Source organism: Paroedura picta, chromosome 9 (genome assembly GCF_049243985.1).
Source record: "Paroedura picta isolate Pp20150507F chromosome 9, Ppicta_v3.0, whole genome shotgun sequence".
Classification (NCBI taxonomy): Eukaryota; Metazoa; Chordata; class Lepidosauria; order Squamata; family Gekkonidae; genus Paroedura; species Paroedura picta.
This window is the reverse complement of record NC_135377.1, coordinates 33,794,006-33,821,245: the sequence shown is the minus strand read 5'-3', so window position 1 is coordinate 33,821,245 and position 27,240 is coordinate 33,794,006. Positions and strand designations below refer to the sequence as shown.

Genomic DNA, 27,240 nt, shown 5'->3' with positions numbered 1-27,240 from the left:
GGATGGTGGCTGGGGATCTCGGATTGCACCTGCTCTCCAGACAATAGAGATTATTACACCTGGAGGAAATGGCTGCATTGGAAGGAAGACTATGGTATTAAACCCCCACTGAAATCCCTCCTGTCCCCAAGCCCCCCACCCTCCTCAGGACCCATCCCCCAAATCCCAAAGTATTTCCAAACATGAAGCTGCAATCTTACTTGGATCCTGCCATCCTCACTGAATGCTGCTTAAACCTGAAAACTTCCATCACTTGAGAAATACCAGCCCCCTGAGGCTGCTTTTCTAGCCCAAATGGGGTTGAGCACTAGGCCAGTATATCAGTGAGGACTTGCCATGGTGAATTCAAAACATTCATCATGCCTTTCTCTTCCCAGCTTGCGCATTCAGCCTGCATAGATACAGGGAGACACGGCTGCAGCTGAGGAGAGGAGGCAGAGTGTCTGAGGGAGGTGAAGGGTTAATGCAAGGAAACAAAACCATGCATTTTTTTCAGACAGAGATCCACCAACAATAGGAATTCTATGGCAATTATCATGCCAGCAGGGGGTGGGGTGGGATCCACAAGCAAGGCCATCTTTCATATATGACAGTAGAAAAACAGACTGGCTACAAAAGACCGGGTTGCGGAGAGAGTATGCATGAGAAGTAAATCATGCTAATTTCTGAGGGACATAGGTATCTTAGGTAATGGAGGAGAAAATAGCCCTGCAGCTTTCCCCTTCATTACTATATGCAGAGGTTGCTCTTTATAGAATCATAGAATCATAGAGTTGGAAGGGGCCACACAGGCCATCTAGTCCAACCCCCTGCTCAACGCAGGATCAGCCCAAAGCATCCTAAAGCATCCAAGAAAAGTGTGTATCCAACCTTTGCTTGAAGACTGCCAGTGAGGGGGAGCTCACCACCTCCTTAGGCAGCCTATTCCACTGCTGAACTACTCTGACTGTGAAAATTTTTTTCTGATATCTAGCCTATAAAACTTGTAGTTTAAACCCATTACTGCACGTCCTTTCCTCTGCGCGTCCTTTTCTCTGCGGCCAACAGAAACAGCATCCTGCCCTCCTCCAAGTGACAACCTTTCAAATACTTAAAGATACCTATCATGTCCCCTCTCCACCTCCTTTTCTCCAGGCTGAACATTCCCAAGTCCCTCAACCTATCTTCATAGGGCTTGGTCCCTTGGCCCCAGATCGTCGTCGTCGCTCTCCTCTGTACCCTTTCAATTTTATCCACGTCCTTCTTGAAATGAGGCCTCCAGAACTGCACACAGTACTCCAGGTGTGGTCTGACCAGTGCCGTATACAATGGGACTATGACATCTTGTGATTTTGATGTGATGCCCCTGTTGATACAGCCCAAAATGGCATTTGCCTTTTTTACCGCTGCATCACACTGCCTGCTCATGTTTAGTTTACAATCCACAAGTACCCCAAGGTCTCGTTCACACACAGTGTTACCTAGAAGCATATCCCCCATCCAGTAGGCATGCTTTTCATTTTTCTGACCCAGAACTTTACACTTATCTTTATTAAATTGCATCTTGTTCTCATTTGCCCAATTATGCTGATGTCTTTGCCCTGAGTCGCAACTGGAGATACAGCTTCTACTACCACCTGCCAAAATGTCTACCTGTCTACCACTTAGAGGCTCCAGCTGCCTCTGGGAAAGCAGCATGTGAAACCTCTGCAATGGCAGGTATATCCCCTGTGCATCAGCTGGCGCAGGCATTGGCAGAGCACCTCTGGACGTCTTTTGCACTGCAAACCCTATGAGGTCTCCACAGGTCAGCTGCCCAGATCTGACTGGTTTAAAGTAAAGCCACACCAAAACTGTAGGGAATGGCATTTTAAAAGTCCTCTCAGGGTCGTTTCAGCTCTGCTTGGGACTCCACAGGGGTTCTTACCTTCCCCCTGCCATCTTCCCAAACCAAAACAGCCTCAGGAGAATTTATTTGATACATTTTGGAGCTGTACAAGCTTGGAATAGGTAATGTGTACCTTGGTTTTGTGAAAGTTCTCTTTTGTTGGCTGTGTTGTTTTGCTTTTTAGTTGCATGCCATGGCTGAAGAAATGGGCGAGGGAGTCTTGCCAAAATGTTGGTAGCAGAGCCCAATACAAGTTGGGATAGCCAATATGCATATGCAAAGTATCTCCAATCCAGAACCAGTGACAGTGAACACAAAGACAAGGAGTCTCTTCCCTGAGCCTAGCAGAGCTGAAAGACCTTTATAGATTTTACTTTTAACCCAGAGCAAAGAAGAACTATGCTGGGGAAAGCAGTTTGGGAAAGCAGATAACACAAGCCTTTTTTCAAATATTCACAAATATTCAGACTTCACCCCCCCCAAGGATCCTAGTAGAAATCTGCAAACAAATTGTGATCCAGTCAGAACAATGATTGAGCATGCCAACTTTGAGCACTCTGAATGATAGCCTATGTCTGTATGCCTGCCAAGTGGACCTTAATTGCCAGTCCAGTACCTTATAAGACCATAAACTTGATCAGCTTATTATAGGGCTCTGAAATTTTATTGCCTGTTGATGTACTGATGTCTCTTTCTCTGTCAATCTTGGCTGATCTATGATGGAAACAAATAAAGATTGACTGATTAAATATGAACTTAAAATGTTGATATTATTATTCCCCTGTCCCTTGCAGCTGTGACTTTGAGGGGAGAACTTAGAGTGCATTACAGTAGTCTAGTCTTGGATCAATTCTGCATGAAGGCGTAAGACTTGTGCCGCCTCCTGCTTGCAGATGAGCAATATTAAACCGCGTGTTTGCACGCTTCCTGACGGGAGACCCCTCCTGCATTATCCCGCCGTCTTGTCACGGCTTTTTCCTCCTGAGAAGGAAGTGAAGAAGCAGGAAACGTGGACATCCCAAAGTTTCCCCCCCGCAACTCCACAGGTTGTCAATCAACGCAAGCCACCAATCCCTTCACAGTGGTCATTTTGGGCATTCAAACTTCCATCCCCTCCAAGTCCCAAAATTAATGTAAAAAAAATACAGTTCCCCATTGCTTTGGGATCAAGCCACAACAATAAAACATTTCCTTAGATCATTTTTCGGTATTCTTTGTATAATGGTCTGTCTTTATGTTTGGGTAGATTTGTGATAGGCTGGACATGGTAAAAAGACCCTGATGATTGTATGTTAACGATAAAGATTTAAAACAAAGAACACAGATGCCAAGCTAACAAAAATCGAGTTCCAAAATTACAAAGGATTTGCATAGAGGTTGAATAGAATGGTGGATAAAGAGCAATTAAACCCAGTCCAAAGCAATTAGACCCAGTTCCATATATGATTCAGCCTCCAGTTTCAATAAAATGAGATTGTCCACTGTATTCAAGGCAGTAGAGAAATCTACCAAGAGCAACATTTGCCTACATTCAGGCAGAGAACATCAACTAAAACAGTCAGGTCCACCTCTGTTCTATAGCCTGATACCAAACTGAAATGGTCCAGAGCAAATAGTCTCTGATTCATGAAGGATTTTTAGCCAGTGTTGCTCAAGACATCTCCAGAGTCTCTTCAGGTCATGCAGCTCCATGGTAAACCACAGGGCCAGGTTCAACCACAAGGGCAGGAGAGGTTGAAGAGGGACAACTTTGTCAACAGTTTCTAGGAGTGGAACAAAAAAGGTAAACATACACATAAGCAAGTCCCCCCAGGACTGTTTCTATAAGAGATCTGTGTGTGGGCAGGTCAACTTTTGCAGAGAGGGAGCCTGCTAGCCTGTGCTCTGAAAAGCAAGCTGTGAAGGGGAGAGCCAGAACAGCAAGACCATCCTCTAATTCAGGGATTCCAAACCAAGGGAGGGGGGTCCATGACCTTTTCCTTCCTGCTTTAATGGATTCAGCCACAAATTAGGGAACCAGCTGCTTCTATTGCTCCTGTCATCCCTCCTGAGTGAGTTTTCTCATGGTTTCTGCACCTGGTAGGAGTGCAGCCTGCATACTTACACCTGCCTTAAAACACCTTCTCTCTCCCTACACATTAGTCCTCCTCAGTATTCCTTGGAGGATGTTCCTTTCCTGCCTTAAAAGTCAGTGTGTTCCCACAGGCAGGAAGGGAAGGGGGGAGAGAGAGAAAGTGGCAGCAGCCCTTAGAATGAAATTGGCCCATAATGGACACACTGACAGGGCCCTTCCATCTCCTTTTCTCCCCTCCCCCCTTTCCCTCAGCATCATATGCAGCTCAGCCTTGTGGCAAACAAAGCACAGCCTCCGTTAGGGCACAATGCCAGGGAGGGAGGGAGCTGGGACATGCTGGCCTACTCAAGGCAGTGCTGGTGGGAGGCCATGGGTGAAAAAATCAAAATGGAGAGTTGGTTGTGGCATGTTATGGGGGCATCTGAGTGGTCTTCTTAGTGCCGGCCCTTCTTTCCAGACTATAAAAGGTGAAGCCACCATAGTAGAACAGAGTGAATGGAAGGTGCTGGGCGTACGTGATGAAGCCACTTCCAGTGACATCCTTCTAGAGTTCCTTGAAGCCTGGTATTATTGAGCTTGTCATATACCCCTAACCCTTTGTCCTTAGCTCAACTAATAAACAACATCTGGCCATTGCTCATCTTTAAAGCACTGGAACATATTCTTGTAAGGGGCCCAAGCCAAAGATGTGTTCAACCTTCTCTTCATCAGGCAATAAGGCCACAACAGCCAGGAAGTCACTCACTACTTTCTTTGGGGAACAGATATAGTTTTGCCAGTATCAAGTTACCACAGTTCAATGTCTTGGCTACTTGTCAACACCCTCTATAACTTGGGCTTTTCCCTCTCCACCCCCTTTAATCTCTCTTGCCCATTTAAGAGCCAGCCCTACTTCTGCCTCTTTCACCCTGCCCTTTCTTGGCCCCTCCCCAACATTCACATTTGCTCCCCTATTGGAGGAGACCAGCCCGTGGCCCCAGGGGCCACAGCCATTTTCCTTTGCATTAGGGTCGGGTAGCCAGTGAAAGTCCTGATTTTAAATGCCCTATCATTTCCATAGACAAGTCCAACATCTGAATCATGATTTCTCTAGGTATGGAGTGTCTCAGTGGTTCTTCCTTGAAATCACCTGAGATGTTACCTTCACCACCTACCTCAAGGGGCTCCTCCTGACATGGCTGTATTATCCTCATGATGCCCAGTACTCTGCCCTGCTTCTTCTTGAGGACCTCCTTCTTCCCTGTTTTTATTGAACCCATCATTCCTGGCCAACAATTACCCCCTTATGGGTCAGAATGGACATCAGAGTAGAACCCCACAATAATATAATCAACCTATAGAAATGTACTTTCATCAACAACTGCAGACATTATTATTAGGGTTCAATCTAGGGTAAACTGTAGTATTCCCATACAAATTTGTGATACAGTACCTTTCTTTTCAGCAATTAAATGCTACCCAACATGCTTGTAAGTATGAAATGACCTGAAACTATGTTTTCTGAAGCTAAGTATTATAGATATTGGGAAAGCTGTTCTTGGAAACAGGATTTGAGGGCCATTTCAGACTGCTATGGGTTGTTAACTCCAGCTTCACATTTGCTCCCCTTGCAAATGTAGGTTGAGAAAGTCCTAGATATTTGGTGACAGTGCCCAGAGATTGGGAAGGGGAGAGAACTCAGTAGGAATGTGATGCTATAGAATCTGCCTTCCAATGCTACCACTGCAATTCTGGGAGAACTCCAGTCCCCATGTAATATTCCTACATGAGGAAGGGAAATGGCATGAAAGTCATATTCTGTGGGAGGAGATCCTTGTGCCCACAGCAATGCTGCAGCAACTGACAGGAAGGCTGTCTAAAGACTCAGCTCACCTGGCCAACCAGGTTGCCTCCCCAAAGATTCAACTGTCTATAATGGATAATGTCATAATAGCAAACAAGTTCTATTTGTGGCAACTTTATGGGAACTTCTCCTCCAGCCCAAAGATCTAGAGGCAACACTTCAGAACTCTGTGAACACAATCCAAATGCTGGTACTTTTAATGTTTAGAGTTTATGATTGCCAGCCATATCTTACCTTCTCTACTTGTAAAAAGTGACAAAATTCATGATGACTTTGCCTGTTCGTGGTTCACAAACAAACGTTCACTATCATAAACTTTCAGAGCAGTTCGTGCAGCTCATGGAGGTTAATGGATGGAGCAGAAAGTGGGTTGGGGGGGGGGGAGAGTTTAAACGGACCAAGTCTTTGTAATTCCCTGGTTTCTGTTCCCTGCAAAAGCCACAAAAACAGCTAAGCAGCAAGGAGACTTTCCCTTCCACTCATCTATCTTCTTCATGCCCTTTACACTTTTCCAGTTTGTGCCCATCCCTATTCTGTAACAGACTTTCTCTCCTCCCCCCCTTTTGCCAAGGGACAAAGACAGATGTTTTGAACTGTACTAGGTAAAGCACTATCTATGCCACTGAATATGTAATGATAAAAAGGTAGGCATGCAATGTGCACATTGCCCTTTGTTTCATGAAGAGTCAGGACTTGGCTACAAGCCACATCTGCTCATATAGCAAATCTACAAAGACATCCAGGATTTTCCAGAAATTTTCTCTTGAGCAACGGAACCCAACAAACTTCCCAAGGATACTTTAAGCTGCAAGTGTCTATAAGATTGTTGAATTTCAGCAAAACAAGGCATGGCTACTATTTATGTAAATAGTATTCACATCCACAGAGCATGCATGTGATCCAAATTCAAAAACATAACTTAAAAGCATTCTTACTATGATTTTCAAATGTGTATGGATATTTTCTATAGTACCATGAGTATTGTTTTTCAGCCTCAGTTTTCTATAGTCTTTGCTAAGGTCCCTAAACCTTTTCCTGTGCCTTAAGGTAGAACATGAACTGCCACTACAGATTCTTCACTAAGGTGACCAGATTGTCCCACTTTTGGAGGGACATCTGGGGGTAGCTGGCAAATTGTACTTATGTACAATTTGCATTCTATGAAACTTTTTGTTGCTCCATATAGACCAAATTTTAAATCAAGACCCCCCCCCCCGGTCAATGGTGTTCCGCTTTACCAATATTAAAATCTGGTCACCTTATTCTTCACATATATCAGTGGCCTTCCGCACAATGAAAGAAGGTAGTGCAAAAGCATTGCCTGCTGGGTTGTCCATCTGTTGCCTGAAAGATTTTAAATTGTTCGTTTAACAATTGTTAAGAACTTGGTAGGTATGTTCAAAGATATAATTGACACTTAGCTAAACTTACTCAACAAAAGTTTCAGCAGCCACGTGCAATATATCTGCAGTCCTGACTGTCCTGGGACTAAGCTCCACTTGGATAAAGAAATAACTTATTTCTGAGTAGAACTCCTTGGATTGTGTCTCTTATATTCTATCCCTTGGTGAATGTCAGTAGCACTAATGCCATTCCAAGAACACTTTCCTGAGAGTAAGTCTCACAGACCAGAGTAGATCTGCTTAGGATTGCTCACTATCTCTCTTATTAAATCTCTGTTATGACAAGGTGGGGACAGTTTGTTTAGGAAATGAGTTATTTCCTGGAGGATTGAGAGAAAGGGGCTAATTAGGAAAGCAGAGGTCAGCCTTGAAAAGTGAAGAACCACCCAAATGCTTTTGCTTGAAGGATGTGAACTCTGGTGAATGCCAGCATGCAAGATGGCAAAAATGAATCAATCAGTTCAGCTTCTGCAACTGGCCATCTGGCGCAAAATCAGCCAAATGGATCCCTGCATATTCATCTTCATTTTCACAAATACTCGGGAGAATGTCATTCTTGGGCAAAATAAAATTAAATCACCATAATTTTTAAGACATCTTTTCCTTTCATCCTCTCTGGAGACATGTGTCTTTATGCACAAATACTTCTTACTGTAAGGTTACTAGATAATTTCTCTTTTAGATGCTTACTCTGTCATTTCAAAACAAAGCCCTGTTTTTACATATGAAAGAATTTTGCTCCCAAACTCAGTTTTAATGTAAAAGAAATGTCTCTTAATAAGTTGAACAGCTTTCTCTACTAAGAATCAAAGAGTAGCTTTGTACCTATATGCTTCATCTGTCTGGAATAATGCAAGCACAGGTCTACCACTGGTCAAACATGATGTCGAAATGTATATTGACTTGGAAAGCTCCAAATGCCATCTACAATGGAAGCTCTGAAATGATTTAGCATGATTTTTTTTCCAGGTTCTCATAGAAAGTGACCAAAAGATCTCCCAGGAAATTAGAACCATCCATGCATATTATTTTACTTGGAAAACATTACATTTTCATAAATGACAGTATGTATGGCTTTCATCCTACATGAAAGTTATCTCCAGGTAGGCTGCATAATAGGAGCAATTTAAGGATATGCAATTACCTTACTTAAAGAACGCAAGCCAAATACAGAAGAGACATTTGAATAATGTTCTAAGCTCTTAAACTACATGTTAAAATCAGATGTGGCTATCATCACATTTTATATAAGTGAGAACCAGGTTAAATGGATGTTTGAGATGTTTGGGTATTTTTTTTTATCAAAGACTGAAGGCAACTGATCCTTGCAAGATTCTAGATGGCTTCATATACCCAGCAGATAGAAAGAACCATGGGATCAGTATGGGTGCTGCAAATCCCACCCACTGCACCTCCTTTTCCACTTGGTAGTTCTCCCCACACTTCTAGTTCACTACTATGATGCTCAACCAACAGTGAATTTACCCCACTGACACCCATGTTGAGTCAATGCACAGGAACAAGCCAAAATAGATTCGAACCCAGTAGCACCCTAAAAGACCAACAAGATGAACCAGTGGTCACTCAGAGACCACATTCAATGCATAGGCATTGTGTCATTGATGCATTATCATACTAACAGTATGCACCATCCATCATGACTGACTCTGCCCACCACTGAGTACCAGTCTTTCTGTTTTTGCTGCAGAACCTGTCCCATCCAACAGGCAGAGACTGATGGACTTCCCAGATCAAACTGGAAACCAAGGAGCATCTGCTCTTCTAGTATTTCTACCTATATTCTAATTCCCACAAGCCAGGCGGTTTGGGGTAGTTTGCACTGAGCCACTGCATTCACTTGCAAGGAGGATCAACCACCACAGGGAGTAACTGGAATTAGGAATGACTGTTCTATGGTCCCTTGCATCAGAGCAGCAGTCCTTAGTGTGCATAAGGCTGGGTTAAATTATCCTCAGGATGTGTGTTTCTCACAGCATTTAAATGTTGCTAGATGGTAACAGATCCAGTGATAGGAACCAAAACCATTTATCTGAAGATTGATTGTGTCTTGGCGTGTTCAGGGTCCGGGCTAGCTAACCTAGCTGTCCGTTTGACAGAATAACTTCTGTGGCTTATAGCACTGGTTCACTGCTGCCCTAGAACTGTCCCATCTCATTCATAAGGTAAGTACAAATGCCCTGTCTCATTTGAATAATGAGCAAACGTTAAACAAGACATATTCAGGGGAGAGCAGAAAATAATAGTACAACTTCACCTGCTCCTCAGCCTGTACAAAGCCATCTGTTTCTTTTCAGAGAGGGAACTTAAAGTCTGTTAATCCAGATCCCCTAAAATGTAACTATCATCATATGGATGTGTTATGGTTACCCCCAAGGAAAGCCAAATCTTCAGACACCCCTCTGGGTAACCACTTCTGGAAAGGCACAATTACACAGCAGGGAGTGAGGACAGACCACCCTCCCTGCATGGTAGGGCTGCCACCACCTCTGATTCCTAGTCTCAGGGACCTAGAGGGACCTCAAGGCCGTCAGGGAATTAAGCAAAGTGCCTCAAACCCAACCCAAATGCCTTGACTGAGAAGGCGCTGAGGGATTCTCCCTTATAGCACTTCCAAGAAACAAAAGGTTATAAAAACTAATATTAATTTAAAGTGCACAAATACACAAAATTAATACTAGCAGTGAAGAAAATAATAACATTATTTAATATCTCTATCTAAACACTTATACTCACAAGCAAGATGTCACAAGGTTGAGTTTCAGAGTCCAGCTTCAAAGAGCATAAGCAGCGTTCCAAAGTTCCAGAGTTGGTCAAGTCCAGAGGGATCCATGGGAACTGAAGTCCCATGATACAAGGTAGGGGTTGACAAAGGGGTGAGACAATTGATGTAAGCAAAGATGGATACTGTGGAATAATCCAAAGTGGGCCTTCATACACAAAGCCAATCAATTCATAGGCCAATGGCATCCTTGGTGTCAAGGTAGCAAGTTAGGGGAAGCCACCAATCAGAGCTATAGCTGCAAAAGCTGACATCATTGTGAGCTGCACCAGCACCAGGTTAGGTTCTCGTAGTGTTAATTGGAGAAGGCTGGGAAGAGAACATTTTATCTTTAACCATTCAACACTGAGCTAGCTACTGAGCTCCAGGGCTGCAGGTGTGAGAGTCCCAAGGACAATAACCAATGTATTTATTAATTCCATTTCTAGGCCACCACTCCTGGCCTGCCAGCTTATGGTGCAACAACATTCTGGGGCACATACTTTTACAAAAGATCACTTTAAGGCCTGCTTGTAGTTACAGGCCTGAACCAGAGTTTGAGAAAGCAACAGAATAAAGCAGTTTAGCCATTTTACCACTACTAGATGTCTTCAGCTGTTTAGATTCCCAAGGGGGATTTAACCTAAAAATGCCTCCAGGAAAGATTTTCAAGAGGTTCATTACTTATTAAAGCATGGTTTCAGAAATCCTGCTAGATTTACTAGATAGAGGACATGTTTGCAGGGGTTTCATCAGGTACAGTTTAGCATCTGTTATAGGATAATTTTAAATATTAATATGTTACATTTTAGGCAAACCCTCCAGGGAACTGAGGTGCATTTACCCACACAACAACCTTGCAACGTAGATGAAGCTGAGAGCTAGTTAGTTATCCAAAGCCAACCAGGGAGGTTCACTGCAAAGTACGGATGGAGCAAATGTACCACTAGTTTTCCACATATGCACATTTCATTATAAATTTTAGGCACCACTGAATTTTTTTTAAATCTGGATAATTTATAGAGCAGAATAACTGAATTGCTTTCTATACTATTAAATAATATGTTTGATCGTAATCATGGGGTTTATGGTTACCAACTCCAGTATGGAAAATTCCTCAAGCTTTGGGGGATGGAACTAAACATGACTGTGATAGCATAAGTGGTTCTCAACCTTCCTAATGCCGTGACCCTTTAATACAGTTCCTCATGTTGTGGTGACCCCCAACTATAAAATTATGCAAATGTTCTTTCACAGAAATTAAACTGAAACTGACCAATGGCATGAAGAGCCATTGTTCATGATTGTATATAAATGTTTTTTTTCCCCGGGGTTTCTCAGTTCAGTTCTGCCTCTTGTCCCACCATGCCGATCTCACTCTTTTCCGCTGCTGCAAACAAATGAACGCTCTATCTCAATCTGCCCCACAAGGCTGCTGTGTGGATGGCGCTCCCCCAGCCAAGCTGCTTGTCCTGCCGTGATCCCTGTGAAAGGGTTGTTTGACCCCCAAAGGAGTTCCGACCCCCAGGTTAAGAACCACTGGCATAGACTTTACCCTTCAACACAGCCATTTCCTCAAGTAAACTGACCTCTGTAATCTAGTTGTAATTCTGAGAGATCTACAGGAGGCTAGCAACCAAAGCAGGTTCCCAGAAAGATCCATATTGAGACCAGTGCTATTTAATTTGTTCATAAATGACTTGAAACTGGGGAAAACTGTGTAAATATCAATTTTGTGGATGATATCAAATTATTCAGGATAGTGGAACCAAGGTGGATTGTGAACAGCTACATGACTATGGCAAGTATTCAAGAATGTGGAATATAAAGTTCCATGTTGATAAGTGTAAAGTGACATATACTGGGACTAGCTTCAGATATATGTTGATGGGTTCTGAACTGGCTGAGACCAAGACTGAAAGAGATCTTGGGGTTTTAGAGGACAGCTCAATGAAAATGTCAACTCAGTACAAGATAGCAATGAAAAAAGGCAAATTCCAAGCTGAGGATTTTTAAGAAAGGGACATGATTAAAACAGCCATTGCTGTATGCCATTATAGAGAATGGTTCGTCCACATTTGCAATACTCCATATAGTGTTGATCACTGTGTCTCAAAAATGATAGCGCAGAACCTGAATATGTAAAGAAGACTACAAGCATGGTAATTAGGGATTGGCATAAGCCACATGTTTAAATTTTGATTCATGTTTCATGGCTGAACCACAAACTAAACCATGAACCTGTACAAATTGGGAGGTTGGTTTGTATCAGTTTGTGAACCATTTAAAGTTTAAACCCCTGCTTTCTTCTCCTTGTGCCTGTTCATGGGGAGCAGCAAGTTTAAATGGCCCTGAGCCACTGAAACCAAACAGCTGAGCCTCTACTTTCTGTTCCTCATGAATCTCTATGAGCCACTACCAACTGCATCAAAATTTGGGGAAGTTCATGGTGGTTCTTCTGTTTGTGATCATCACCTCATGAACCACAAACCAGCCAGAATTCAGGATGAAGTTTAGTTCATCAGCCAGTTCATGCACATCCCTAATAATAATTAAGCTGAAGAAAAGCTAAAGAGTGTGAGATAATTCAGTAAGGGGGCATATTATATATGTTTATAGAATTATTCATGATGTGGAGAAAGTTGATAAAGGGAGATATTTTTCCCTCTCGCATAATCCTAGAAACAGGCAAAGAAGCTTATGGCAATAAATTCAGGATGGAAGACAGGAAAAAGTTCTATACTAAGTGATTTAGTAAAATCATGGAATTGTGTCAATGAATATAGTGGTGGCTTTAAAAGAAGATTAGACAGATTCTTAAAGGATAGTAGCCATGATTGCTAGTAGCCGTGATGACAAAAGGAAAACTCTGGAACCCAGTGCTAGGAGGCAACGTCAGGAAAGGACGTTGGCTCCTGTGTTGGCTCCTGTGCCCTTCAGAGTTGGCCACTCTGTGAGATCAAATCCTGGACTAGATGGACCACTGGTCTGAACAGCAGAGCTCTCCTTGTTACATTCTTAATTATTTAATGTTTATTTATTGGTATAGTCTATACTTTGATTGTATTTTTCTGTAGTAATAAAAATGCTCATTTTTAAAAACATTTTAAAATGTGTTTTATCCCAAAAAGTGATTTATCTAACCCATCATAATTCAATTAAATCTGTTTCAGTTTATGATGATCATTATTATAAAGTCAGCAAGGCTAAACACCCTTGCTTATTTAGCAGAGCTTTTTACTATTGTAAGAACAGCACAGCAGCTAAGCTGGACCACCTAAGGATCTATCTAGTCTAGCAACACACTTTACCCAGTCTGGACTGTATAGATGGACAGGTCAAAGGACATTAAAGCAGGGGTAGCCCATGGACCTAGATATGCTTCAGGAGTCTGTGAACTGGGTACCACAAATTATCCCCCCCCTTTTGGTTTCTTCATGTTACTTTGTAGGGTGGCATGGGATACTAATGTGCGTGGTCAGATATAGTCATCATTGTTGCCATGTTATGATGTCTAGAATAATTTCCCATTGAAAGGAATTAAGCAAAACTGAGCATAAATCATCAGACAAACCAAAGTTCTTAACAACTTTGGGCCTTTTGGGGTTTGCAAATCAGTTCATGAACTGAATTTGAACTACTATAAATTTTGGTGCTATTTGTAGTAGGTTGTACTGATCCAGTTGTAAGAAACAGCTGAGCAGCTGGGAGCTTGGTTTAAATGGTTCACTGCTTTCAGCTCCCCACCATTTGCTACTACATACTCTTGTGAGTCAGGAACAGAAATGAGGGGTTAAATAGCTCTCATACCTTTTAACACTACTTTTAGCTCCTTATAGCTTTTCAAACAAAAGCTTCCCACAAAAGCCGCAGGAAGTAGAACTTTCACGTGCTAGAGGAAATGTCTGTTGAGAGTGATGGAGGAAATGTCTGTTGAGAGTGACAAAGCCTTGCCATTTTCTCTGCAAGCAGAAATCTGCACACACCGGGAAGCCTGGCAGAACTCTTTTGAAGGTTACTTCTGTCCAGAAGACCTTACCATCAAAATGTAGTTTTGTGAGCCTTTCTTGACCGGCGTCAGCAGTGTCAATAATGCAGGCTGTACTAAAGATGACCCCATTGACTCAAAGACAAAAGAAATGATGCAAGATGAATTCAACTCAAGTCTGGGCAAATTCTGGTGTTCCTTGACACAAGTCTCCCCTCATCTGGTAAAGTGAGCTATGGGAGCTCTGATTCCATTTGCTACTACACACTCTTGTGAGTCAGGGCTTTCAGCCCTTGTTCCCATCAAAATGGAAAGTCAAAATTAATTGGATGCCAAAGATGACATGCACATCACCATGTCAAAGGCCATGCCACAATTTCAAATTCTTATTCAAGCCAAACAGCAGCACTCTTCCCGCTGACATTTACTTGGAGCAGAGTGAAAAGTTTCCTTATTTTTATTTGCACATGTTTCAAGAAGGAGTCATTGAAGAAAATTGAATTGTACTGGAAATTTTGCATGTATGTATTTATGTGCATTTTTTTCTGGCAAGGAGACACATCTGATGAGACTCTCCAAGTAGCCTGCAACCCCCCCCCCTCCCCAGCTTAAGAACCACTGCATTAAAATGGTTTTCATCAGAACCCTATTTTAAAGGGAGCATTTTGGAACTCTAGTGCCACGTGTGGAGCTTTGTGGCCAGGACAGAAGAGCCCAGGCTGAGGTTGCACATGTGAAATTTGCCTTTTGTAAATGCCTCTGGCAACTTTACTGGCGTGAACCCTGGGAAGAATTGTGTGGCGAGGGCATTTGGGGGAAGCCTCTCTCTCAAGGTTGGGGAGAATTACTCGCTTCTGAATGAAAACAGATGAGATGCTGGGAGATCTGTGATCAGCTCCTCCCAGTATTTTTTAAAATGCTAATAGAAGCCATTCAGGAGCCCAGTTCAGACTGGGGCCCAGGAAGGGGGGAGTTTTAACTCTTTCCCTCCTATCTGCTGTCACAGTAACAACACAGAAGCTCTGGGCTATTAGCCAGCCAAAGGAGAAAGGAGAAAAATTGCCTCTTTTTTGAAGAATACTAACAACAGTGGTGGGGTCAAGTTTTGATTGCCCAAATGCCTAGAAAGTGAAATCATAATGTCCTTCTTTCTCATCCTCTGTCACACAGCCCTGATTCAAATCACTCCTTATAATGGGTGTTGTTATTGTTATTGTTAATCAAAATTGATATCCTACTCCCTCTCCCTCAAAACAGGACTCAGGGTGGCTAACAGCACATAAAATACACCCAATAAGAACAATACAGAAGATATAATAAATTAACTTTTAAACTACAAAACAATTCAAAATCTATCCCCAATGAAATCTATCTACTACCAAGCAGCCTAGAATGCATGGATGCTGAAGCATATCAACTGTTTCTTGGATTGCAGTCACCTAAAAGCCACCCCAAAAAGAGCAGCCCTGTATGTCCTGCGCACCTTCAGAAGGCTCCAAGGCATGGATGTCCATAGGACACAGGCCGCCACTGAGATGGCTTTGGCCTTGTTAACACAGGATGGGTAGTTCATGGACCAGGGCTTTTAAAAAAATACCAAGATGAAGCATTTTTAAAACCTTGCAATGATCCAGTGATTGTTTCTCTACATGGCTTTGTAGGTGACTCAGGCCTCTCTATCCCTATCGCATATACAAGCACCAGGAAGAAGATGGTATGGATTCACCAGCTGAGAGGCCTATGCAGATTTCATCACAGGAAAAACAGAAAACATTACTGCTTTCAGTGGCTTCTGGGACTGCCAACTCTGGGCTGGGGAATTTCTGAAGATCAGACGACAGAGCCAAGGAAGGGTAAGGCCTGCGGGGGGGGGGGGGGGAGACCCCAGAGGGGCACAATTCCATACAGTTCACCTTCCAAAGCAGCCATTTTTTCTCCAGGGAAACCTATTTCTGTAGTCTGGAGATCAGCTGTAATGTCAGGGCTTCTCCAGGCCCCAGCTGGCAGTTGACAACTCTAGCAGCTTCCTGCAAAGCAACTCTAGCCAGGTCTCACCTTCCCCTAAGTTTTTAAAATAACAACACTTCTTTCCGCACACGCACACACCCCTGCCAGGTATTTAGTGAAGACAGCCATCTTCCCTGAGGGAAATGTTCCCCCGTGATGCCTTCTCATTTAAGAGGCCTTCTTGCTGCTGTTATTGATGGTAAACAGGGAAAGTTAAATGTTGTGATTTATAAATTTGGACAGGAACATGTGTATTTATCTTTCCTTTTCGTTTCCTCTCCTCGAATAAAAGCTCTATGATCCATCGATCTTGAGCAGTGGGTAGTTGCTGTTAATCGCTGATCCCTCAAGAGACAAAAGAAGAAGAAAAATGACAACTGCTAGAGTTTTTGTTTGATCCCTGTCAGAAAGTTAGAAAAGGTAACTAAGTCACAGGGATGAGCTTGCAAACACAGCAAAATCTAATGTTTCCTAGGATTAGTGTACAAAGAGCACTCCAGAAGGCGATGCACTATTGTGTCAATCTTACCTAAGGTACAGGGGCAGATTCATTACGAAGAAGGCAAATGGACAGATCTGCACATCATAACTGCCAAGGAGTGTTAACAGACTTTGGTAAGTCAACAGACAAGTGTAGAAGGGGGGAAACTTTGGAGGTAGAATCCTGAAAAAAACTGGGACGAATAGATATGGTATGCTTTGCTGCATGAACACCTCGGGCCTGGATAGTGTCCAGGTGAGCATCAAGAGCCAGCATTTTTCAAAGACATTCTTTAACCACATTGACCTCGGAAAGTCTTCTTTGAGGAATGCCAGGCAGCCCTTGCTGCTCAAGCAGGACTTGCTGAACAAACTCTTGTACCCGAGCCTTTGCCTCAAGGGCAGGTTGGAAGAGTTTTGGTGCTTATTTATACTTATTAAAAAAAAAAAATTCTATCCCAGTTTTTTTCACAGGTCAGGACTCAAAAGTGATTTTCTCATGATACTCCCCTCCTCTGTTTTATCCTTACAACAACAACCTCATAGGGTAGGCTATGCTGATAAGTGAATCTGTTGTAACGTGTTATGATTAGGAAGAAATAAATACATAAAATGGGACAGACCAGGAGGTTGAGGCTCAGTGCAGTTTAATGGCTTGTCTGGAATATGGCTGGTTCTTTGCGGTGGGAAAATTGCAAGTTCAGCAACAAAAGACTGAAATCTGTTTTGGGTTCAGATTTTGAATGAAACCACAAATAATGTGTGGCATTCCTTCCCTACTTCTGTCAGCCAGGTATCTACTTTTTCAGAGTCTGACTGACAAGTCTTCGGTCATCAGTAATAGCTTAGCTGAGGTTCAGGAGGTTGTTTTTGCTCTCATTCATGGGGCAGCAGCTATCAATGCTATTATATCTGCTATCATTTTGAGTCTTCAGTTTTACTTTTGACAATAAGCATCTTACATTATTATTGATATTCCCATCTTGATTATATTTCTAATCGTGTTTTTATTTTGGAAACAGACGAGAATTTTGTTGAAACTGGCAAGATATAATATCTTTAACCCGCTCCTAGTGGAGCGGATTAAATAATTTGGTAAATGCCCCGAGGGTGGGCCCTGTCCGTGATGAGGAAGGGTGCCCATAGGTCCCTTGCCGCCGGACTGACTAATCGGGAGGCGTGAGGTGCCTTCCGATCCGCCCTCCTTCCAGCTTGCCTACTGCCATGCCGCCCGGACGCCTGCTGCCTCACGTTGCGCCCCGCGACGGCCAGCTGCCACAGCCCTGCCGCCACCTCTGCCTCCGGAATGCCTGAAACTTGCCAACACGGCCGAGAGTGCCCCGCAACGCCACCCACCACAGCAGTGCCTGCCCGCTGCCGCGCCCGCGGCTGCAGAGCCAGTCCCTGTCCCGCCCTTGTTCGGCCCGCCCGGCCTCCCACCCTCCGGCCACACTTGCACCGTGACACCCAGTGACACCGCCGAGCACCTCACCGCCGACCCCCCCGGCCACTGAGGACCTCGCCCACGAAAGGTAGGCCGCGCTGCAGGACCGCGCCGCCCAGCCCGAGCTGCCCCAGCGCACCTCACCAGCCCCACTACCACCCGCTGCATTAAGCCTGCAGCGGGCTTATTTACTAGTCCTAAATAAATGAATGAACGCAGCCCCAATCTTGTGGAAGGGGTGATTGTCATTGTACTCACAGCCCTGGTTTCAGTAAGGCGCAAGAAATTTAACGTAACTTATATAGTTTATATAATTTTCAATTGTCCTTAATTTTCTCACTGTAGAAGATAACGCTTTGAACTTTACTTGACAAGTCTGAAACAACTCATTAAAGAAAAATAACTTGCTGCTATAATTCCTATTTTATAAATGGTACTAATCATATTCTAATTTTGAATACCCAGCAAATCCCCAAAAGGCTCATTTCTCGGAGACATTTGACACCCAACAACAATCCCAGATCAATATACTTCTAAGGCAATGCAACACGGGCCATCCAGCTCCACTTGTCTTCTCTGTCCTTTTTATGGTTCCTGTTCCCTTGCTGATCAGATCAGCCTGTCACCTTCCCCCCCCCCCACACCACCTTTCATTCTAGAATCCCTCTTGTTTGAGTCCAACGGCACTTTTGAAACCAACAAAGTTTTATTCAAGGTGTGAGCTTTCATGTATGATGGAAAAGGATTACACTTGAGATGTGTCAGGCAGCTCTGTCCTGTGATAGTCGTTCCATAGGTGCAGTTCACAGTTTGATGCTGCAGTGCGTAAATAATGATATTCAGATGTGAATTGACTTTGTCTGTGGTGGTATTGGCCAGGTTCTGTTCTCTCCATCTCCATCTCCTATCTTAAACAGTGGCAGGAAAGGGTGGTCCCTTCATCTGGTCCAAGGAGCTGTTCCCTTCTACAAGAGAATCTTTTGCCAGTGGAACTCTCATCATTTGAGTTGGTCATGTAACTTGCTTTGCTAGGAAGTTTGGGTTGGATTTGGGTAGTGGGAGGGATACCCAGCTGGCATCTTTGTCCAAAGTGCCACGGTGTCTCTCAGCAGCTCTGGAGAAGTGCCCTGTTGAGTTGGGTGTGAAGAACTGTTTGTTTCCCAGGGGATGAAAATGAACATGTGTGTGTTGTGTGTGTGTGTACCCAAACATTCACCCCAGCCTAACTAATAAAGCAATGCTAAGTTGACCAAAAATAAAGCAAGTCAGAAATAAATATAGAAAAGATGCTGCTCTTGGGAGGAAAAGGTATTCCAATATAGGCATACTTCCTAGTTTAGGTATATTTTCATGGACATTAGAGCAAGCATTGCAGAACAGATCCCTTTTTGAAAAGGCAGAGATCACTTTCACATTTCCCAAGCCAAAGGCAGCTGGAACCAAGATTAACGTTTCTTAAGATCCCAGATATAGATATAGATATAGATGCCCATGACATATATCTAGAACTCACATTAGTAAGAATTAACATGGAATGTTGAGGGGGAAATTAACACATCGGGGCACAATTGCACAATTCTCCCTAAACATTTTTTGTGTGTGTGGTTTTCACATTAGACTATTGCTGGAGGCATTCTTCCCCTGACCTTGGTCCCCTGCTGTTGGCTTGGCTTTTTGTCTGAGCTGGCCCTGGGGGCCTCTCTCTAAAGCCTCAGCAGGGGGCCTCTGAACGGCTTGTAGCTGCTCTGGGCTCTGAAGCAAAATGTGTCTGGAACACACTCTGTTTCTCCAAAGGTCCCGTCACTTTCAGATAAATGGGCCTTGGCATTCCAGTTCTTCAACTTCCACCCAAAGATAGAAACGAAAAAGAATCAAACAGGAGCTGGCCGTTGAGCTTTAGTTTGCAGTAGTTTGCTTACAGCAGTTTATGCTGGATGTTTTCACATGTGTTTCCCAATGTCATGCCAAATTAAAAAAAAAAACAGCGTCAACACAGCAGCTGTTAAGAAATTGCTGGCTTTCTATTTCTGTTACTACCTCTTGGCATGGATGCACTGAGAAATTTAAGCACCAGGGACAATTGGATGGCCACAAAACAGGCATTCAGGAATTGAACGTAACTTGGTTACAGAGGAGCCTATTTTCCGTCCAGGCAAGCCCTCATACGCTTGCATGGGTGATTTATTCACCATCCAAACCATTCATATTTTGAGCACTTTGGCATCTGCACACTGGCAGCATTCAGCCAGGAGCTGTCTACAGAACCAGTGCAGGTGCACCCTCCACTGACTATGTCCTGCTTGGATTCTGTAAGCCTCAGGATCTAAATCAGGTTAAAGTCCAGTACACTTGGAACATGCGTGCTCTTTTATTCCTCTGCAGTTGGTGTAATTCATTCTGCTGGTTTACATTCAGCGTTTACTTGTCCATACTACTGTCCCCAGGAACTATGTGAGAATGTGTAATGAATCTGTGGTCCTCTAGATGCAAAAAGATACAGTTGTGGGAGTCTGATGAGGAGACAAAATAGGAAACTCTGGAAGACTGAAGAGATCGTCCATACAGTTTTCCCTCTCCAGATGTGAGCCCACACACAAGCAGGATCAAGACAGCCAAAATAAGCACTTCTTCGGGGCCTTAATATTTTTTTCTCTGTCAGGTGCATGGGAGAATGGGGCTGAGTATAGAACAGGGGGAGGGGCTGAGCACAGAAAAAATGTGATTCTTTACACGGGTCTCTATTTGTAATCCAGTCCTGATCATTTCCAGGAGTCAATGTGTAGCTAAGCTAGGGAAAATGAAGAAAGCTAGAAAAGAGAGAAGTCGTGACTTTCCCCTCCGCTTCAATAGTTGAACAACACGTTAGTCAGGGTTTTTTTTACATATAACAAAGATGGCAGCTGAATGGGGACTGGAAAAGCAATGTGGAAATGTGTATGAGTCTTAGTCATCTAGGCTTTAATACTTGGCAAACAATGAATGCATTTTTTCATTTGTTCAAAGGTTCTTCTCACAATTTCCCTCCTAAGTAGAGAGATGATCAGCCATTCCTATTATATACCTTCCAAACTCATTTGGGGCAAAGTCAAGATAGAAGAAAATCTGAAAATACTGTGTTTTGGACTACCCCCAAATCTCCCCCCACCAAGTATGAGATCCTCTGAGGTCTTCCCTTATATGACCAATCCAGACCATAAGAGTCTGAGCCCCAACAAATGTCCAGGCTACCAGGTAGGCCAAACACATGTGGTCATTTTGCTGAGGTAGCTTCCCCACTTGATCAAAAGTGGGGTACTACAAAACCAACCAGGAAGGACTTTTGCCTTGCTAGCACTCCAGGCCTCTTTCAAAGATGACTCCCTGCTGGTAAGGACTCAGGAGACAAGACCAAGTACATCTCTACATTGCAGACACAAACTATTTGGAAAATCCTCCCCCTCTCCCCCTCCAGAGTTTTATGAGAGGGGATATGAATCTCTGCAATTCCCATTGCTCTTTAAGAAAACCATTGAGTGGAATTGGAATAAAACAGATTCACACTTGCAGGGTGTCTATAATATACAGTCCAGATCTCTATGCAAGTGGGTGAAGTTTATTGAATGGCCTTTGGTGAAGAGCTGTTGCTCAGGCTAAATTCTTCCATAGGCTTGCTGGGAAGTTTAACACTGCTCTGAGATTCGGATGAAAGACATGGGCAAAAGATATTATATGAAACTATCAAAACAACCCAGTTTCTAACAAAGGTTTTATTTGAGAACCTCTGAAAAGATGGTGGCATTGTTTGCCAGGTTTGTGTTTTCTGGTTCACAAAAGCAGGAGAGTTCAGAGTCAGGGGTTTCTATACTCCGAGGAGAGCCAACTGCCAAGGCCCAGAGTTTCTGGCAGGGCCCACTGCCCATATTCCCTGCTGCACACACTGTCTAGTGCAACACAAGAAAGGCTGCTGTGAGAAAAGGAGGTGGAAGGGCTCTGGAGAAGACATCTGGAGAACACACCAGCAGAGGAGGAAAGCATTAGCAGGAGACCTGGTTGCAGACAGAGGACGGGCCCAGACCCCATCCCCAAGCCTGCAGCTGGCTCTGCTTTCATGGATTAGCACAAGGAGTAATGGTCCAGGCATCATTCATTCGATCCAGGAGGGATTCTCAGGGCATGGCTCCAAACCGTACTTAGGAGATTCCAGCCTGGAAACATTTCCAGTTATAGTTAAAGGTTCCAGGATGTAGATAGATGGTCCTCCTTTCAGCACTGAATCAGTCATATCCTCCTTCATATTTCTGGGATTTCAGGTTGGCCTTTGAAAATCTGAACTTTGGAAAAGACACTTTTCAGGCAATGATAATAAATTAGGTGGCCACATTTCAAAGTAGAGACTCTGCCTCTTATTTTCAGAGGCTAGAAGCAGAGATAGTTGTTTGCTTATTTATTTTGTTTGTGAAGCTCTAGTTTTGCCCCAGCAGGAACCCAAAACAGCTGACATGATGACATCATGCTCCTCTCCCTGGTATTATCATCACAACAACCCTGTGAAGTAGGCTGAGACTGGCCCAGAGTCACCCCGCAAGTTGTCATGACAGAATGGGAATCTCAACCTTAGTATCCCGAATGGCAGTCTCATACTCTAACCCAGCCTTTCTTAGCTTTCTGACTGCTGAAATATTGTTCAGACTTCAAGAAGTGATGTCAGCTGACCACACCTCCTTTCCACACCCTCATAAGTGAGAGGAGCCACCAAAGATTAAACGGACAGCCGCCATTTTGAAAAACTCCATGTCATGGTACCATTGAGGAGCCTTCAGTGTGGTACTTCAGTACTATGATTGGGAAACCCTGTTCTTACCACCACGCCACACTGACTCTCAATAAACTGTGCAGCAATGCTTCCTGCTGTTCTCCTGTCCCTTATCCCTTTACCTAACCTTTTCTGATGCTCACAATAACAAAAGGACCATATAGTGATGTCAGCAGAGTTGGGGAAATAAACCTGCAACAACAGAATTGTGAAAAGCTAATGGTAGACCTTCTAGCAATAGAGAGGCCTTCAGCCTGCATGGCTAACTTCCAGGTAGAAAGAAACATGATTCAAGGCCGGAAAAGATACGCATTCCATGACCTCTGAGCAGTACGATGCATACATTACATCTCCCCCTAGAGTTATAGTGGAATGAACATGGTCCATGTTGGTAAAGGCTCAAATACTGCTTCCTCTCTAACAATGCATTTTTATTTTTCCCTTTCTCCCAGCACGGGGTTTTAACTGGAGTTTTGGTTAGGTTGAGAGAAAGTGATTGCCCCCAAGGTCACCCAATGAGCTTCACGGCAGGGTTGGCGCATGAACGTGGGTTTCCCATACCCTAGCCTGACATTTCAAGCTACTACTCCACCCTGGCTACAGACTCCACCCACGGCAGGCCAAGGTGAAGGGGACATTGGCAGCTGCTGCTGCTGCTGCTGCTGTATTGTCTCCCCCTGTTTCTTACATCCTTTAGGAACTGATTCTGTCTGTAACCACTGTGTCCTCCCCATTACCAATTCCCAGCAAGCTTCCATACCTAACCAAACTGTCTTGGCCAAGGCCCTTGTGATAACTGGAGAATGAGCTTGCAGTTGTAAAATCCATCCTTTCAGTGTTTAAGAAGCTGGATGGATTTGTAGAAAAGTGCACAGCAAAATGCTTTCCAAAAATGGTGTCCTAGGAGAAGTATTTTGTCCTAGAAGAGGTATTCCACCTCTTCCATGTAGAAGAGAAAACCCTGGAAGTCTCGGCACCTGTCACCTAGTCACGACTTTGCGTAGGTCTTTATTTCAGTACTGCCGAATTAATGGCATCATCCTTGAATAAGAAACTGATCAATTATGTTATTAGAGAATTGCATAAGGATACTGTAATAGATGAGGACTTTGCCTCCCTTTGTACTACAAGAACTCCCACTCACCCTTATGGGACAGATAGAGCCACTCCTTCCACCCTCAAAGGGATGTGTGCACCGTGGGTCTGATGAGCCTACTGATTAAATACAGTATTGCATATCACAGGGAAATGTTGCAGAATCTGACCTTATAAAATAGCATATTAATATAAGAGAACAATCTTACTAAATTAGGAGAACAGAGCCACATTATTCAAATATAACACGCTGCAAAACCTAACCTTGACATTTTCCTTTTCTGTCAGCAAATCTCAGAAAAGTTGCCCATTATCTAAGATAATATTACCTTTAAACAGTATGTTGAAGAATATCATTCCACTGCCGTGCATTAAATTCACACCAGGATACACCCCATTTAAATATATTGCAATCTGTTCTTGTACTACAACATTGGAGAAAGAATGGGCAATCATGTATGCTATTAAAGTAGAATTCACCAATCATGTAACTTGTGATTTAATTTTTTTTTAAAGATTATCCCAGTTAAACAAACACATATTCAGATAACCAAGCCAAAGCTATGTGCTAAGACAGAGTCTGGCATTTATCAACATTCAATGAGAAGGTTAAATGTTGTGATTAACCATAGCCGTCGCCTTGTGGTACACATGATAAGGAAGTCAGTGGGAGTTTGGGTAGACCAGGGAAGCAGGATCAAAGCCTCCAAGTACAGAAGATTAACACTGAAAATATGACGATGTGCTGAATTAATGCACACTGAATTAATGTACCCGAGCCAAAATGGCGTTTCAAAGAGCAGGACTATTTTTAACAAGTACCTGTGAAAGCAACAAATCTTCTAAAAGAATAACATTGCAGGTGCCACAATGCTATAGGTCTGGCTGTATTTGGAATCATTTCATTAATTCCTTTGGAGAATGACTTGCAAAAGAATTATTCATCTTCTCTGTGCATTAATTCTGAAAACAATTCGCAGTACATTTCCAAATTATTTTCAAAGTGTATACCAAGAGGAAAGAAAACAGAACTGTTTTTTTTTCCCAGGCTACATTTGAAAGCTTGTCAGCACTCAGATAGAGGGCCTTTAATCCCCTGCTCTAAATAATTTAGATCACACTTGATTACGCCTTTTCTGAAATGTCAGGTTTTGCAAAATCTAAGGAACACTATCCTGAAAGCACCAAAAAAAATACATGGGGGGGGAGGAATAAAAATACTGTGAGCACTGGGAATAAAAAGATGTCTTATAAATGGGGCACACACTTAACATCCTAGGCCAGCTACAAAATTCTTCTGTGGTGGCATGGAAGATCAGCCACATCTCCCTCGGCTAAGCTTTTAGCAGGGGATTCCCCACAATCCAAAACGTTTTACCGTCCACGTTACAATGCATTATACTCAGAGAATCTATCAGGCACTTTTCCTCAATATTTTCCTGTACTCATTAGGCAACATCAACAAGATGCACAATCATTTGTTAAAAGATACTAAAGTCTTCTCTTCCTTTCAGTTGACTTTATTTTTTCACAAAACGTCTTCCACCCACCCACCCCCTTCCAGAAGGATGGTTTTGCTGCACCAAAAAAAAAAAAAAAAGAGGGGGGACTAAGAGATTTTTTGTAGCACAAACATTGTTAGATTAACACCTACTTTATCACATCCAAAGCACACTTATATAGCCCATTTTAGACCTTATGTAACTCACTTTTAAGTAAACCTCCATAGTATTGAGCTATTAATGCATCTTATGAAGTAATTTGCAGATCACAAATGCTTATGCCTTAACAAGTTAAGATACTCCAAGACTCCCTTGGTGTGGGGGCAGGGGCTCCACAGCAGATACACAAGGGATTCCTTCTACTCAGTTCTTAGTTTCTTTCTACTTGTAACTGACAAAATGGTGCCAATCTCATCTTTCACCTAGGTGTATATGTTCTTATGCTCTTTAACTACAGCTACACAACCTGGATAATATAGATCTGGCAGGGGAACAGAAGAAAAGTGTTTCTCTTTTAACAACAACAACAACAATTTGCTTGAATCCTACTGAACAAAATGTGCAGTAAATGTGCAGATGTAAATCCCACTGGTAAGTGTGTGTAGGTCTGTAGCTGGGGAGCAGGAAAAAGACCCTCTGTGGTATGGAGCTTTTCCCCAAGCAAGAATGCCCTCACACTGCTGTCTCAGCTGCTCACTGGGAAGTAAATTTTATGCAAAGCAAAGGGGATTACTTCTAAGTAGCTGTGTTAAGGGAAGGAAACCAGTGTCACGAAGTTAATGTTTATTTTGTGGATATTACAAACACAGAACACTCACAAGTTAATATAACCTTGCAAAAAAGACAATATCAAGGCATAACACACCCCTATAGGTCCCAAACCCAAGCTTTTATGAGAATCAATAAATCCTAACACTTGATCTGAAAGCAAGAACCTCAAACATGTGAGCAGCCACTCAATTGTACTATAAAGCATCCATCAAAATGCCCCGATTTTTGTTCTTTGTGCATTCCAAAGATATTTCTTCACCCTTTAATGCCCACAAAGGAAAAGTCATAGAGTACTTTCCAGGTAGCAACAAACACACAATGCCAGGCCCTGTTGTGAGACGGACTCCTGGATCCCAAGCAATACCCAACACTTTTGACTACCACTCAAGCCCCTGGCAAAGAAATCCCCAGTTAGCTCCAGGCCTGATACCTCATCCGTCAGAAGGTGCACCCCACCCCAGCAAGCCCCACTGAGCCCCCCAAGCCTAAGGGCAGACTGGGAGTCCAGCTTTCCCGCCCTGGCCCAGTCAGAGCCTCCAGCTGGGCCTAGGCCAGTTGGGCTCAAGTCATCCTTACTTGCAACCAAGTCTCCATCATCTTCAGAGGCAGGAAGAGAGAGAAAGACTGAGCAGGCCTGAACCTAGGAGAGGAAAGTCCTGGCTCCCTGTGGCCTGCTTTGGAACCTTTGTAATGATAAAGGGAGGGAAGAAGAGAGGGAGGGGGCAGAAAACTTTGGTCCAGAGTGCCATTGGGTGATCTGGCTTTAGGAGGGGGGATTTCTCTCTGTGTATCTCTCTCTCTCTCTCTTTCTGCTTCTCTTGTTTCCAAAGGGGCCCTTTGGTCAGTGCTGATTAATAAGCAGGGGAGGAGGGGGGTGGGGTTGTGTTTTCTTTTTTTGTGGTTGTGAAGTGCTGAATAATAGAAGATGGCCGGTGACCCAGCAAAGCTTTAAACCTCAGCGCTACTTTATTGTGGCAAGCTGAGAAGGAGGGCTTTAGGACAGAGACCCCGAGCACTGACCCGCATGCAGCCTGCAGCTTGCCTATTCATTCCCTCAGCCTTCCAGCTGCCCATTGTTTGCCAAACAAGGACAGAATGCCCACCCCCACCCAGCTCACATCCCAGGCTGAAAGAGGACTTCTGCAGCACCAGCAGGAACATTCCCCCCACCCCCAGAAGGGGAAGAGGAGAAGAG

The 27,240-nt window shown here is 43.4% G+C and overlaps 1 long non-coding RNA gene across 1 annotated transcript in view; it reads right to left on the bottom strand.

Moving 5' to 3' along the window:
* LOC143844732 (uncharacterized) overlaps nucleotides 1-26,846 on the bottom strand; it is a 109,523-nt gene extending 82,677 nt beyond the window's left edge. The window contains exon 1 of the long non-coding RNA XR_013234124.1: nucleotides 26,622-26,846. This is a non-coding gene — a long non-coding RNA (uncharacterized LOC143844732). The remainder of the gene's footprint in view (nucleotides 1-26,621) is intronic.
* Between the last annotated feature and the right edge of the window lie 394 nt (nucleotides 26,847-27,240).